Here is a 16796-nt window from a genome sequence, read left to right as displayed (position 1 = left end):
ATAGATAAAATAAAATAAGTAAAAATATTTAATTGTATGTTTTGAAATTATAGAAAAAAGTATTAAACAACAATAAAAAATACCATGATAATTACACAAAAATGCAACAGTAGGAAAAACACAAAGATTAATAATAGCTTTTATCTAAAATACAATTACACAGATAAATAATTTTTAAAAATTGGCATGTTTGATAAAAATAAATATAAAAAAGCATATAAACCAAATAATCACATTGTAAGATATTAATAGAATAATAATAAAAATAGTAAGAGAGGATTTAACAGGATAATACAAAATTAAATGCTATGAATGTAATAATATTTATGTTGGTAAAACCAACAGATCATTTTTTAAAAAAAATTTACAGAGCATTATACAGCATACAAAAACAAAGAGGTATTTCTAAACACAATGCAAACATAGTGTTACTGATTGTAAAAATAATTCAGAGATCTTGGAAGTTTGTAATAATGATAAAAAGTGAATATACTTAGGAAATTGCATTTATGAACATAAACAAAAATATAAATTCATGAACCACCAGCTCACATTCAAAGATGATGATTTAATAAAAAACTTAATAAATTACAATCTAATGGTTAGCAGTAATGACATTAGAACAAGGAAAACATGATGTTTCAAATATTACATCATTCCAGTACTGGACTGCAGAATTTGCATATTTTGTTTGTAATAAATTTCAAAATTTATAAAACAGTTATTTGGATGTAATTATAAAATTAAATATCAACTGAAGATATGGGGTCCCGCAAAAATCGATTCTTAGGATTAATATGGTAAGTTTAAACTATCTATATATGTGTTTTGATGGTTTAAATTTAATTTAATATTAAATACATATACATATATATTTATTTTTTTTTAGATGATTTGGTTGCAACTCCTTATTATAATGCTAGTATTGGTCAAGATCTTGTTTCTGAAATAAATGAGTCGCTTTGTAATGAAATATTTGAAGAGAATCCTAACTTAAGGGATGCATTACTTCTTCTGAAAATCTGGTTACATCAACGAGAACTAGATGAGGTAATATATACACTTATACACGTGTTATTAAAGGAAGATGGTATGTGATGATATTAACTAGAATACTATATCTTATCTTATTAGAAAGGTACAATAATTCCGTGGCTTATGAATATTAATGATTCATTACTGCGCACATTTTATACTTTATTTTATATCTTTCATTGTGATGGAGGCAAAATAATTCTAGATAACTGAAATTTGATGTAAATCTACTGTCTTTAGCAGTAAAAGATTTCTGTGAAAATATCAGATATAAATGAACTGAACTCATGAGTTAAATAGTGCAATTAACAATATCTATTTGGTAGGTATGTATTTATAGATTACTAACAATATATTTTACTTTCTTACCGTTCTTTTATTTATTTTTTCTTAAAAAAAAGATCTGTTATTTTCTTTTATTTGCAACTTTTCATTATTTTATTTTCAACAGAATTTTCTAATTAATGTTTCATCCTCCTAGTTATTCCCTAAACATCAATAAATAGCTCTAAAATATATTTATATGTATATTTATGTTAGTGACACTACAGATCAAAATCATTATTTTCAATATATACCATTTCATCTAAGTATGTCTACAAAAATAACATGGAGCAACATTAAGGACTGGAGGTAACTATATATTAAAGCTGAGAAAAGGCGGTGAGCTCTGATGCTTAGTAGAGCTGTAGATTTTGGCTGTTCTTGGTTTTGAATCAGATGTTGGTTAGAGAACACTGCATCAAATGTTGGATGATTTTGTTGAGCTTTAATATGAACTACATAAATGCAAATCATTTGATTCTGTCTATTAGAAAGGAATTGCTCCCACCACTTTCTACCAGCATACAAAAGCACCTGTGGCAAGACTGATGAATGAATGATGGACAGAATCCATTATTCCAAGAGCAGTGGACAGAATGGATGAATAGGCCACACAGCTGTGGTCCAAGCAGGAAAAGACTAAGCTCAGCATACAACAGTGAAACATACATACTCAATCAGTTCCCCATCATGTATTAGTTAAAACTCTCAGCTTGTCCAATATTTTAAAATATTTTAACTTCAACTCCTTTAAATGTGTTGCCCACATTAATCTTGGATCAAACTACATTCCCAAAAATCTAATCCATGTGCATGCTTCAATTGATTCACCATGTAAAAACACTTGAGGGTCAGTATCTTCCTTCAAGCGTGAAAAATAGATGCATTTCGTTTTCTCTGGAGAAAAAGTAAATCCAGTTGTTTTACACCATGATTTTAAATGGGTGATTGTATTTTGGAGCAGCCTCTCACTAGCCAGCTAAAGTTCTAGATGTTACGTTGATTGAGAAATCATCAACAAATTAAGAACACATAATGGGTTTTTGCACGCAGTTTGTTATACTGCTCATGGCTACTGCAAATAAGTAGCCATGGAGTAGCCATAAGTAACGCATAGGACACTTCCCTGTGATATTCCATTTTCTAGTGTGTAATGTTTGGATACCATCATTCCAACTTGAACTTGAAAGGACCAATTGCTGAGGAAACCCGTGATAAATACAAGGAGATTTCCTTGTATATCCCATTCATGCAGTTTATTTAGGATTTCTCTCCTCCAAGCTGTGTCGTATACCTTCTGCATATTATAAAATACTGTAAATAGGCATTGGCGAAGTAGGAAGGCATTTTGAATAACAGATTCCAGGGCAACTACATGATCGATAGCCGATCTACCTTGGCAGAAACCACATTATTTGGAAGCAGTTAGGGTGTTTCTCTCAATGTATCACACTAGGCGATGGTTTACCATGCGTTCCATCAACTTACACAGTGTACTGGTCAAAGATATAGGACGATAACTGGATGGGCATGATTTATCTTTATTAGGTTTCAGTAAAGGGATGACCAATGCTTCTGACCAGGAATCTGGAAACAACTGGTCAGAGAATATCTTATTGTAAATAGACAATAGATGTCATAATCTATTATTCAGTAAGTGAGATAACATGCTGAACCTGATACTGTCATTTCCAGGGGAAGTGTTCTTTCCACTACACACTGAATTGCAGAACACTATACACATACACTACACCAAGATACTACACTAAAACTAAATATACTCTTACACAACTACACAACAACAACAAACTACGTTGTTTCTTCTTAAACTTTATGTGGTGGTGTTGTGACACATTACAAAATGCATCTGTAACCAAGCTGGAAACTTATCATAGCTCAATGGGTGGATGGCTCTATACAGTGAGTCTCAAACAAAGTATTCTGGGGACTAGGGTGAACCCAGTTGTATGAAGCCTTAGCTCTAGTATGCACGCTTACTCTGCTGGAGTGGTCTAACAAATAATCTAAGTATATTGCCAGCACTCATGAGAACCGTATGGCAGTCCCAATTAAAAATCTTTTGGTGGTTGTTGGTCCACTTGAAAAACAAATCAACAAACCCGAGAGTTATAAGAGAGAGAGTTATAAGAGCCAAATATTTAGCTAGTAATAAGGAAACATATTAAAGTTACAAGGGGGTTAAATTTTCTTATACAAGGTTTCTTTTAGTGAGGTGCAATGAGGAAGGTAAATCTTTTACTAATGTTTTTTTTCCCTTCCTAATAAATAAGTGCATCATGTCAGCTGATAGGTCTTCAAAATATATTAAGAAGCTTAGAAGTGAGCTTAGAAGCCTATTGATTGAGGTGTACATTTCCTTAACAATATAGGGAATGATTGAATGATAGTGTGGAGTCCCTAAGATGCTAAGTTTCAGCAAGGGAGTGATCTTTTGCTGTGATTTGGCTAATATTAACTGAAATATCAGAAGAGCTATTGCCGCACTCAGTGACTTCTGTGCAAAAAATTGCGAGGAAGGAGAATGGTATTGTGTCAACATTTCCATTTATTCTAACCTTTTCTGCTCTAACTGTTACTGGGAGAATAAGAATTGGCTACCTCTCTTGCCGATTTGCAACCATACATAACTAACCCAAGATGCTGCTTTCAGTATCAGGATTTTTGTCACAACAAAATTGGTTGCACCAAGGAGCAACCAATTGCAGGAGGGCTTGTGCGCAATGTAGCTATGCAGAACATGATGATAGCACATGCACAAAGGCTGAAAAGTGTATTAATTGTAAGGGTTCACATTTGTTGAAATTTCGAGAATGCCCTGTTTATAAGGAGGAACAGACTTTATTAAGAAAAGTATTGAAGAAAAAGTATTATTTCCTTTGGCTTGCCAAATATAAAGAATCCCTCAAATTGAGAAATTTTATAATGCCTGGTGTTAGTTTTGTTCATGCTCTCTCTAGTAATGGGCAATAGAAGGAGTGCACATTGTGCAAAGAACAAACCAAATTGGTCCTGGCTTTGTCAAACGAGGTATTGTAGCATTGAATATTAGTAAGAAGAAGGATAGTTTAGGTGGAAAGACCAACAATGGTGTACCTAAAACCACAAAAGTTGGTACAATACCAAATAGAATTCCCACTGCACAAACGATGCATTTAACTACTGAGATCCCAGTAAAGGGCTTTACAAAATAATTGTCACCTGGTACAGTGACTTCAACTTCCCAGGCTTGCAAATACGCTCTGCCATCTCAAGGTCTTTTCAAGGATATGGAGGCAGATGAACTGCCCAAAGAAGTAATATTTTCTAAATGTTATAAAGTCCAAAAATAAAAACTGAATAGTATTTAATAAGTAATCGCGGAGAATGTAACAAGAAAAAAGTATTTTTTACGGGTACAAATATTATTCAGTGGAATGTTTTCGGTCTTTGTATTTGCCGTGACTATATTGAAATCCTTGTAAAGGAAAAAAATCTTTTAATACTGTGTCTGCAGTAAATTCACCTTCATCCCCCGGATGATGTATTTTTTTGAGGTTATGTCAGTGAAAGATTCGACCATCAAACTGAGGGCAGAGGATGTGAAGGTATAGCTGTTTTCCTAAAGTAAATCTTATTAGCCATGCATATTCTGCTAGTGACAAACTTCCCTGCAGTCTCAGTGAAGATATTGATGCCATTTAAAATGAATATCTGCAGCTAATATATACCACCAAATTCCGATATCAGGGAGGATGATGTGTCCAGTCTCTTTTTACAGATTCTTTAACCCTACCTAATATTGCTGATTTCAGTGCCCATCACTATTCATGGGGCTTATCATCATGTTCTTCCTGAGGCACAATAGTTAATTAACTAATAAGTTGATTTAAGTTGAAGCAAAACTTAGATCTCTCCTTATTGAATGGTGGATCATACATACTTGTGTCATCTTCATCAGGTACAATTTCATGAATCGATATGTCCTTGTATTCAGCAACCTACTCCTATGTCTTACCTGGTACGTTTACAAAAACTTCTTTGGAAGTAATCACAGACTGGTTGTTATCTCAGTCAGTAATAGTGATTTTCCTTAGAGTTAGCCACACAAATGGGTGGTTCTTAAAGAGGATTTGATTGGTTACAGGATTCCTTTGGCCAATACAACAAAAGTGGTAGCGTGATCCTCCAACTTGCCAAGTTTACACACCTGATACTTGAGTGCAAATGAATTTATCTCTTTAACATCAGGAAAGCCCAGGCAACCTTTTGTTCATTATGGGATGAAGACTGCAGGAATGCACTAAAGGATCAACTCAGGACTGTGTAATTTCAATTGAAAACAAACTGAATTGATTTTTGCCTTCTGCAATGCAAGGGCTGTTTGCTGTTGAGTGTTTTCGTGTGCTAATCGGAAATCATGGATGAATTATGTCGATATTGCTTCTCAAACAATTCCATCATCAATTGTGTGGAGAAAGTATGTGGGGATCAGAACAGTCACTGAAGCTGATTGGATATGAAAACAATGGTGTCATCGTCACCATGCCAGTTGATGTGGTGAACACATTTGGAAACGGGTTTAGCTCTTCTTCACTTACATCATCATACTATCCTGAGTTTTTGCGGTATAAGTTTCAGGTAGAAAATATTCTATTTGTCATTGGAGACTTGAAGCAACCTGTGAAATGAATTAATATTGCCTTTCTTTTGATGAGCTAAGTATGCCTTGAATAATTCACGTGACACTTCCCCTGGAAATGATAATAACAGGTTCAGTATGTTTTATCACACCTTCCATATACTGCATTACAACATCTTTTGTGTATCTATAATACAATATTTTCTGATCAAGTTTACAATGATTTTTGGTTAACCCAAGAATTATTGGGTTTCGGTGGATAAAAGAAACCCAATGATTCTGCAGGGTTGCTTTAAAAGAATCCAGGGATGATTACCATACTGAAACCTGGCAAATATAAATCATGCCCCTCAAGTTATCATCCTATCTCCTTAACCAGTACCCTGTACAAGTTGATGGAACGAATGGTAAAGCATTGTCTAATGCCTTGAGAGAAATGCCCTAATCACTTCTGAACATTGCAGTTTCCTCCAAGGTAGGTCGGTCATCTGTCGATCTTGCTCTTGAATCTGTCATTCAAAACACCATATTTTGCCAATGTACAAGGTTTGTTCAGAAAATAATCGAACATTTTTAATTACACATCAGCAGAGATATGCAGTTAGCAGCATTGTGTTCTGCTTAACCTCCTCTATAACCACATGTTCTTGGATTGTTGATATCTCATTTAGTTTTCATGTTACTGTTAATTGAATGCAATATGGTTTAAGTGTTGGTAGCAATTTTTATAATGTGAAATTTCAAGAGCAATGATACAACGTAAAATTTTGCATGAAACTGGGGATAACTTTCAGCGAAACATTTAAACTTTTGAAACAAAAGTATGGAGGTGATGCTCTGAGTGGCACACATACGCAATGTTACAAATGGTTTTTTTTTATTTGAAAATTGTCATCAGTCAATGGAAGGACCCTTGACTAGAAAGGCCTTTGACTTCAACTGATGACACCCAAGTTCAGAAAATCAATGATCTGGTGCATGCAAATTGCCAATTGACTGTCAGAGAATTTGCAGAAGAGGTTATCATCTCAATTGGTGGATCATTGTTTAATAACCGAACAACAGAAAGAAGATTAAGTGGTTATTTGTTAGCAACTTCTTGAACAAGCCAGTGACTATGAAACATTCATGCAAAGGTTCATGATGGAAGACAAAAGGTGAATATATGGCTACGACATTGAGAAAAAAGTCCAATCATCACATGGATTGGCAAAGGATCTCCACCCCCAAGAAAGCAATGTCGATCGATTGTCAGAGTTATGGTCTCTGTTTTTTTCAATTTTAATGAAATTGTGCATTTTCAATTCTTGCCTGATTGTGAAACATTGAAGTCTGCATTCTATCATTGTGTTTTACAATGGCTATGTGAAAAAATCCACAAAAAGAGACCAGAGTTGTGGCGAGACAACTCATGGTTCCTTCACCACGACAGTCCGTCTACACATTCAACTTTGTTAATTCGTCAGTTTTGTGCCAAAAATCAGATGACTGTCCTCCCTCAGCCTCTCTACTTGCCAGACCTGTCTTCTTGTGATTTTTTCTTATTTCTGAAAATAAAATCAGTGATGAAACGATGCCGTTTTGAGACTATTGATGACATTAAAGCAAATTTGTCACAGTCCTTAAAGGCCATTTCAAATGAAGCTATCCAGGACTGCTTCACAAAGTGGAAACACCGCTGGAAAAATTGTGCGAATAGGGGGTGGAGTACTCTGAAGGGGACAAGGACCAACAATCTGTAAAATTAATAATAAAGATTATTAAAGTTCAGTTATTTTCTGAATAGACCTTGTATTTTTCGATATGCATAAGTTGTATTACATAGCTTGGAGGAGAGGAATCCTAAATAAGCATGAATGGGGTATAAAAGGAAATTGCCTTGAATTTATCAGGGATTTCCCAGTTATCAATCGTTCAAGTTGAAATGACAGTATCAAAAACAGAATACACTACAAAACAGAATATCAAATGGAAATGTCCTAAGTGTTAATTTCTTTGCTGTATCCATATACTACAACTAAGTGGGAACACTCGTTATGCTTCTTTATTTGTAGATTATTTGTTAATTTACATAGTATCTAGAACTTTAGCTGCTAGTGAGAGGCTACTCTAAAACACAGTTATTGTTTAGAATTGTGGTGTAAAACAACTGGATTCATGTTTTCTCCAGAAAAAATGAAATGTATATGCTTTTCACACTTGAGGGAACATGTTGACCCCCAACTGTTTTATATGATGAACCGGTTGAACCGTGCACACAGGTAACATTTTTAGGAATATGGTTTGACCAATGACAAACCAATGAAAGTTGTATGTGGGTACACATTTAAAGAAGCTGAATGTAAAATATTTACAAATGACATGCTGAAATTTTTATTTAATACTCATTGGTGAGCTGAAATAATGCAATATGCATTTTAGTATGCACATTGCACTTGTAACAAGCTCTGGTCCATTCCCGCTTAGACTACGACTGTGTGGCTTATTCATTCACTTGGTCCACTGCTCTTAGAATGCTGGATATAGTCAATTCATTCATTAATTCATCTGTTACATCTGCTACAGGTGCATTTCATTCAAGCTCTGTGGTAAGTCTGCTGGTGAATAGTGGTGAGCCATCCCTTTGAAATAGATGAAAAAAAGATCTGCTCTTACATAGCTCATATTAAAGCACAACAAAATCATCCAAGCTTTGATGTGGTGCTCTCTAACCTGCATCTTAATCAATATCAGGAACAACAGCCAAGATCTACTACTTCGCTAGACATCAGAGCTCAGCGCATTTTTATCTCTAGATATACAATTACTTATTCTTACTATTGCTCCATGTTATCACTCATCTTGGTGGTCTTCTTTTGTTAATTACTGCTTTAGTCTTTGTTGATATCATAAGAAAAACACAATTCTGATTGTATTGTTAGAAAAGTTTTATAATATTTTAAATAGCGTGAATTCTTATATAGTTTATATGAACAGCTCTCAAAACTTTAATTCTGTTGGTTGTGTTTGGCAATAGAACATATGTTTGGCCTTCCCATCTTCTTGAAGAAGATGGGAAGGCCAAAAATATGTTTTTGTTGTGGAGCTGTAAGCTGTTAATAAGACCTTAAATTTATTAGCCTAACAGTTTGACAACTAACTGTTCAGATTCCATGAGTGCCTTTCAGGAGATTAGTGACATGTACTCCAGACACCCTGTCATCTATGACATTTCTATTTTTTTCTGAAATTACTCAGCATAACACAATTGTTAGCTTGTGCTGGATGCCTAGCCATATTGCAATGTCAGGCAATGAGCGCGCTGATAGTGTGGCAAAAGAGGCTTGTTTTCAGCCTCCTTTTACTAATCATGTTGTTTCTGATGATCTTGTTTTTTTTTCTGAATGGGGTATGGTCTGTGATAAGTAGAAAAGTGAATGGAATACTACCATCAACAATAGACTTTGTCCTGTTAAGAATACTGTATCATGTTGGAGCCCTCATGCAGGAATAACCGTCAAGAAGAGGTTATTGTTTGCCATTTATGTATAGGGCACACTAGGCTCACTCACAGATATATCATAACTTGGACTGATGCACCTGTCTGTATCCACTGCAACTGCCAACTGACTGTACACCACATCCTTGGGGATTGTGTCTGGTATGCAGTATTGTTATGTCAAAAGTTTAAACTAGGAACTAACTCTCAAAATATCTTAGGAAATGATGAGACAATGTTATCGAATGTTTTACAATTTGTCAAAGCTGCCAGTTTATATTTGATATTTTGTTATTCAAATATTTGAGTTTTTTGTTGTATGTTTCAGTTGTTTATGCAATTTAGTGTATGGCAGATGATAATTTTATTGTTTTAATTTAGATTATCAATGTAATATTTCATTGTGATTTTATTTTTCTCTTAGCTTACGTTTTAGGCATTTTCTATTTATGCTACATTATATCACTGTTGTTTAGTTTTTAAATTAATTTTTGTTTCTTTTTAACATTTGTATGTTTACTACATGGATCATATCTGGCACTAATATCAACACTTCATTTGTACCCAGGAAAAACAAATATTCTTATTTGAAGAGAGATAAGTGATCTGCTTTTACAGTTTAAAATTACAGTTAAAGGTGTCAAACAGGGACACTATTGGAGACCTTTATTTTTAACTCATTTTAGTACAATTTAAATAAGGGTACCGTTATAATAAGGGTTTTAAGTTTAATTTAGACCTAAAGTTCTTGTTTCCTTTCTTTTTCTTAGGTAATTATTTTTCTTTTTTACTTATAGACCCAAATATTTCATTATCCAAATTTGTTAATAATTTTGTTAAATTGTTTTAGCTCATTGAAGTGGAATTAATGATTGATAGTTTTATTGATTGAGATTTTTTTTAAATAAATGTACATAATGCATTTTCTTTGCAGGATCCTGGAGGTATCACTGGATTTATTTTGTCTATGCTATTAGTGTACTTATTTAGAAATCATAAACTAAATCCACTCATGAGTAGCTACCAAGTGTTAAGAAATACATGGCTCAGTTTATGTAAGTTAATTTCATTTAATCTTTCTTACTTATATAGTACCAGAATTTTCATATTCAGGACTTGTCTGTAGAACTTAAATTGAAAATTTAGGCCATAATAGTTTTTCAACAATAAAACTTAGCCATACATTGAGGAAATTTTTAGTGAAAATTATATCTGTAAAATTTGTGGTGATTGTGTTCTAGAATTTCGTTTAGAAATTTTAACTGCCATTGTAAGGGGAAAACTCATTTTTTTTTATTATAGGAGATTGTTGCAAATAAAAAGATTAAACATTACATGTAGCATTAGTTTTCTCCCTATAATAATCAACATTTGATAAACCAGTGGAAAGTAGTCTAGCTTATCTGTATGCAAAATTTGATAAGCTACTTTACCATATCTGTAGAGATAATTGAGAGCAAACAATTCCATCATTGTTAATGACTGATCTACCACTATGCTGTTAGAATTTTGCTAAAATATAAAGAATTCATTGCTAATGTAAATTTTTGAGGAAAAACACTATTAGTTATCAGTATTGATGAGTATGTATATTAATATAGTACAAACAGTAACAGAATACAATTAATATCAGCTCATCACATGTATTTAATTTTTTTACATACAATAATTTCCTGATGGAAGAGTTGTATCTAAGATCCAGATCTATCTCAGATTAAAAATTCACAAATGTTAATTTAGGAAGTTTTTAAATGTTCATTTTAATGGTAATTAAAAAAGGAATAAAATGTTTAATCTTAACTTCCAGTGTTACAAGTAAATTACATCAGGGTAAGGATAATTATTTACTATAGTATTAATATTGTTTCTTTTATTTTTCTACCCATTTATATAGAATGATTTCAGTCTAAAGAAAGATTACATCATTCCAGTACTGGACAGCAAAATTTGCATATGTATTCATAATACTTCAGAATTAATTTCAAAATAAAGAACAATCTAAAATAAAATTAAAATATCAAATCTTTTAAAAGAATTATATTATAATGTAATTATAAAATGCATTACCATCTGAAAATGCAGGATGCCATGATAATAGATTATTGGAAATTAATGTGGTGAGTTTAACTTGTATATTTACAGTGTTTCGGTGGTTTATATTTTATGTTTGTATAATACGAGGCAAGTAAGGACCATTGGCTTATATTTAAATATTAGCAGGTCTGAACACAGTTGCATGTTGTGCCATTTATTGGCTTATTTACGAAGCTGCTGCAGTTGTTTTGATATTATATTTATTTGCCTGCCGGTGAATGCAGATCGCAATGTCCACAACAATTGTTTCTCCCACAGTTGTGAAGTGCGCACTGTGATTCAATTTTTGTGTGCAAAAAGATCTTCAGCTGCTGAAATTCATTGGAAGTTGTGTTTACTGTATGGACCTACAATAATGAGTGAAGGAAAGGTTAGACAATGGTATGCGATGTTACTGGGGATTGATGATTAGTGCTCTAGCTGACGAATTTACACATGTTGGACGCACCTCTATCTACACAATTATCACAAAAAATTTTGGATATCACAATTTGTCTGCAAGGTGGGTACCGAAAAAGCTCATCGACCAACACAAAGAGAAGAATGTGCAGTGGACTAGTTTTTGGACTGCTGTTGACAAGATGGAGATGATTTGTTTTCCCACATTATTACAGGCGACAAGACTTGGATATCCTGCACCAATCAAGTATCGAAACAACAGTCAATGCAGTGGTGCCATTCAAGTTCGCCAAAACCAAAAAAGTTTCAGCAGTCTCCATTCTCGAGTCGAAAAATGTTGGCTACCATTTTTTGGGATGTAAAGGGCTCATTTTGGTTGATTTCATGGAATGTGGATCAACAATTACAGCTCAACATATACTGCAAAATGCTCACCAAACTGAGACGTGCGATCCAAAATCAACGACCCAGGAAACTGTTGTCCAGCGTAATCCTCCTTCATGACAACACTTGTCCTCACACTGCTGCCTTAACAAAAAAGAAATTTCAAGATTTTCATTAGGAAATTTTTGACCACCCTCCATGTAGTCCTGACCTTGCACCTAGTGACTACTTGCATTTGAAAAAGTGGCTTGGTAGACAGTTTGAAAACAACGAGGAGCTCAAGACTGCCGTTGTCAACTGATTCTGTTCCAGCCGGCGAACTTCTATGAAGAGGGATTAAAAAAATTGGTGCAATGTTACAAAAAGTGCTTGGAACTGAATGGCAATTATGTGGAAAAGTGAAGTAGATATGTAGTAAACTAAAACTATTAGTAAAAACCTTTTCTCACGAGTTAATATTTTTTAATGATCAAACAGCCCGTACTTATGAATATGCCTCGTACATGGAGGAAGAGTAAAAAATACTTTCATCTAGCATGCAATCATGTAAAAAATGTACCTCAATTAAACCTGTTATAATGGGCCCATTACATCATATGAGATTGTTGTTGAGTATTAGTAAGGCTTCGTTTATCATGTTCTTATATGTTGATGGTTTTTTTTTTGATATTATGTACCGATGCATTTATTAATTGTTATTGATAATACTGATTTTCTGTAAGCATTAATTTTAGCTTATGTGTTTCTTTTTCTTTATGTGTAAAAAATTCATAGTATTGATATTTTATATTTCTAGTATACATTGTATACTTTATTGAAAACTGTTCAGTTTTTTAATTGTTAATCATATTCAGAATTGATTTGTATATTATGAATTATTAAAATGCTATAAATATAATATATATATTTTCCTTATTTTAAAAATAGTTAATTCTTGTTTGCTGTAATAGACTTTTAAAAAGTTTTATTTTAGCGTCATCATTTTTTCAAAAGCTTAGTTAAATGATAGTAATTTTTTATTATAGAACCAAATTTTAACCCTTTGACCAAATTGCATCTGACAATCCCATTTTTTTGTGAAGTGATGAAATATAAGGAAAGAATGAGGGAGAAGAAGGTGACAGTGATAGAGGTCCTGTTTCTGATCGGAATCAAAGTAGTTTACTATCTTTTCAGTGTGCTACTGAGCAAGATGGCAGCAGTTATGATTTTTATCACATTTCTCATCATTTGTACTGTGTAGGTGATTAGAGGATAATGAGATAGGAAGAAACAAAATTCAAAACCATAAGAGTAATTAAATATACTGTTTAGAAATAATATAAAAGTAACATCTAGGGTTAAGTAATTTTCCCCAATTTTTTTAAAATGAATATTGTTGTATTTATTGTAACTAAGTTGAATAGCATTATCGGCTGATTTGGAAGTCAAGAGTTCCAGCGTTCAAGTCCTAGTAGTCAGTTATTTTTACACGGATTTGAATACTAGATTGTGGATGCTGGTATTCTTAGGTGGTTGGGTTTCAATTAACCATACATCTCAGGAATGGTTGAACTGAGACTGTACAAGACTGGAATTTTGACAATTCTGTTTTTACATGTCATTAATTAATGATGTACTTGAAAACTTATAATATTGAAATCTCTGTACAATAAGCATATTAAGCATTTTCTTGTCAATATCATCTGTATATTTAATTTTTTTTTTTTTTGTTTAGCGTCTATCTTTTTTAAAGGTCAAACTGATTGGTTGACTCTGGCTCAAGATAGTAAAGGAAATACATTATTAGAAGAATTTAATTCTAATTATGAAGTTGTATTTGTTGATTTAACTGGTCTGGTTAATCTTACTTCAAGTGTTACAAAAGTAAATTACATCAGGGTAAGGATAATTACTTACAATGGTATTATTATTAGTGTTTCTTTTATTTTTCTACATATGTACACACAGTCTGTCCAGTGGAAAATGTGACTGATGCGAAATAAAATACAAGACGTGGTTTATTTTTAATCTTCATTATTTTTTATTCAAAATAGACTCCTCATAAGTCATTACAACACTGGAAACAATTATAAAATTGTTCAAAGCACTTCCGATACTCATTCGTAGAAATCGCTTTCAAAACCGCAGTCAAAGCATTCTGGATATCTTTAAAACACCTTCCTTTCATCCCCAATTTTAGTTTCAGTAATAACCAAAAGTCGTATGGAGCCAAATTAGGTAAGTATGAGGGTTGATCAAGCACCACAATACCTTTTTTAGACAAAAAATTATGCATAATCTTGTACTTGTGTGCTGGTGCATTGCCCTGCAACAAAGACCATGTCCTTAGCTCCCAGTATTGCTAAAACTAGAATAATCCTGGCCCATAAACAATTCATAATGCAAAAGTAATAGTCGTCATTCACCACTTGACCTTCGGATACAAATTCTTGATGGATAATTCCTTTGGAATCAAAGAAAATGGCGAGCAAAGTCTTGATTGATTCAGTTCTTCTGAACTCGCTTTTTTTCAGTTTGGGTTCTTCTGGACTCTTCTATTCTGAGCTCTGATGCTTTGTGATTTGCTCATATTGAAAGCACCATGTTTCATCGGCTGTTATGATTCTTGTGATGAAGTCTGGATCCTTATCGGCTGTTCTTTTCATATCTTTGCAGTGCTCTACTCTATAATCTTTTTGATCGAAAGTCAGTGTGTGCAGTACAAAGCAAGCACAGACCTTTTGTTTTCCTAAATCTTTTTTTAAAATAAGCTGGACAGTGAATTTTGGAATGCCAGTGAGCTCTTCGATGAGTCTTGCAGACACACAGTGATTATTTCAAAGAATTTCATTCACTTTTTGAATGTTTTCTTCAGTTAAAATTGTTATCGATGGACTTGGCCATTGATCATCTTCAATGCTCTTTATGCTGTCACAAAATCTTGCAAATCATTTTAAAATGTTCTTACAGCTCATTGGCCGACTACCATAAACAGTCTGAATCATTTCAAAAGTTTCTGTAGCACTTTAACCTAACTTATAACAAAATCTATTGCTAGCAGATTGTTCCATTTTTTTTTTTTCAACTGACATTTGAAATGTTACGTCATTCCAACTAAACAAGAGATTTTTTGTATAATCTTTTTAAGACTCGAATTATTCGTCTGTACTGTTACATTATATTTAAATTCTATTATGTAAACCACCTAGCATAGAATATTAGATAAAGACATATCATCTTACCTTAATTTCTTATGAAAGTACTTTTGTGGGATCTTGTGTCCTTAGTCAGGATTGAAATAATTATATTATTGAACGATATAAATTTAAAAGTAAAATGCCAAAAATATGAAAACTGAGTATTAATTTGCGCAAGTACTGCTATCTGTTGTAGTTTTTATAAGACCGTCTCCCTCAAATACTCTCTGATGGTTTATCAAATTGAAACTTTGTTTGTATTTATATACGTAATATTTTTTAGTATATTTAATTTTATATTAACTTTATTAATTTCTAAATTTGTGTTAATATCAGAAAAAGATTGTTTATTAGATGTTGCCATATTAGATAACCTAATTTATTTTTGTAATTTCCATAATGTTCAAGAAATCCAGTGTTAAAGGAGATATTTGTTTTTCCTATATAAATACCATCACAATCATTACATTTAATTTTATAAACTCCACTCATAGTTTATTTTATTATTATTATTATTATTGTTCAATGCTGATAATGGAAATCCTATAGCTAAGGTATTTTATTTAAATACTATTCTAGATTACATCCTTTTGAACTGGTTCCCCCTAAATTAACTGGACTATCAAAAATTCATAAATTGAACATCCCAAAGAAACTTTAATCAATTTTAAATGTGCCCCATGTTGTATTATATCCAACATAATAGAAAAAATTCTTAGGAATTTAATGAATTTACCTAATAGTATAATCAGCAATTATGTCAGAAATATATTTACAGGGGTTTGAGAGTAAATTAGTACATGGATTCACTCATAAGTTTTAATACGGACATGGTATGTTGATGATATTCTCATTATATATAGCCCGGTAATAAACAGTTAGTATCAGTGAATATTAAACAAGTTAAACTCTTATAATGAAAATTTAAAATTCACATCTGAAATAGATAATAATAAAATGTTAAATTATTTAAATGTTAATATCGAAATAAACAAGGACAACCAAATTGAAAATTCAGTATATCAAAATCCTACGTCTAATAATATAACAATTTATAAAAAATCAAATCACCATTGGTCTTATAAAATTAACATTTATACAAATATGATTTATGGAGCAAATGCATACATAAATAACAAAGAAAAGTTAAGTAATGAAATAAACATTATTAAACATATAGGAACTGAAAATTGATACAATACTACTTTAATTAATAATATTTATTTAAAAATAGCTATCAAAACATAATATCTACCTTACAAAC

General features: G+C 32.4%; 1 pseudogene; it reads left to right on the top strand.

The window, feature by feature from the left end:
- Positions 1 to 16796, top strand: part of LOC142322804 (nucleolar protein 6-like) — a 110697-nt pseudogene that overhangs the window by 20178 nt on the left and 73723 nt on the right.

This window comes from Lycorma delicatula, chromosome 4 (genome assembly GCF_047948215.1).
Source record: "Lycorma delicatula isolate Av1 chromosome 4, ASM4794821v1, whole genome shotgun sequence".
Taxonomy (NCBI): Eukaryota; Metazoa; Arthropoda; class Insecta; order Hemiptera; family Fulgoridae; genus Lycorma; species Lycorma delicatula.
This window is presented reverse-complemented; position numbering and strand designations above follow the sequence as displayed.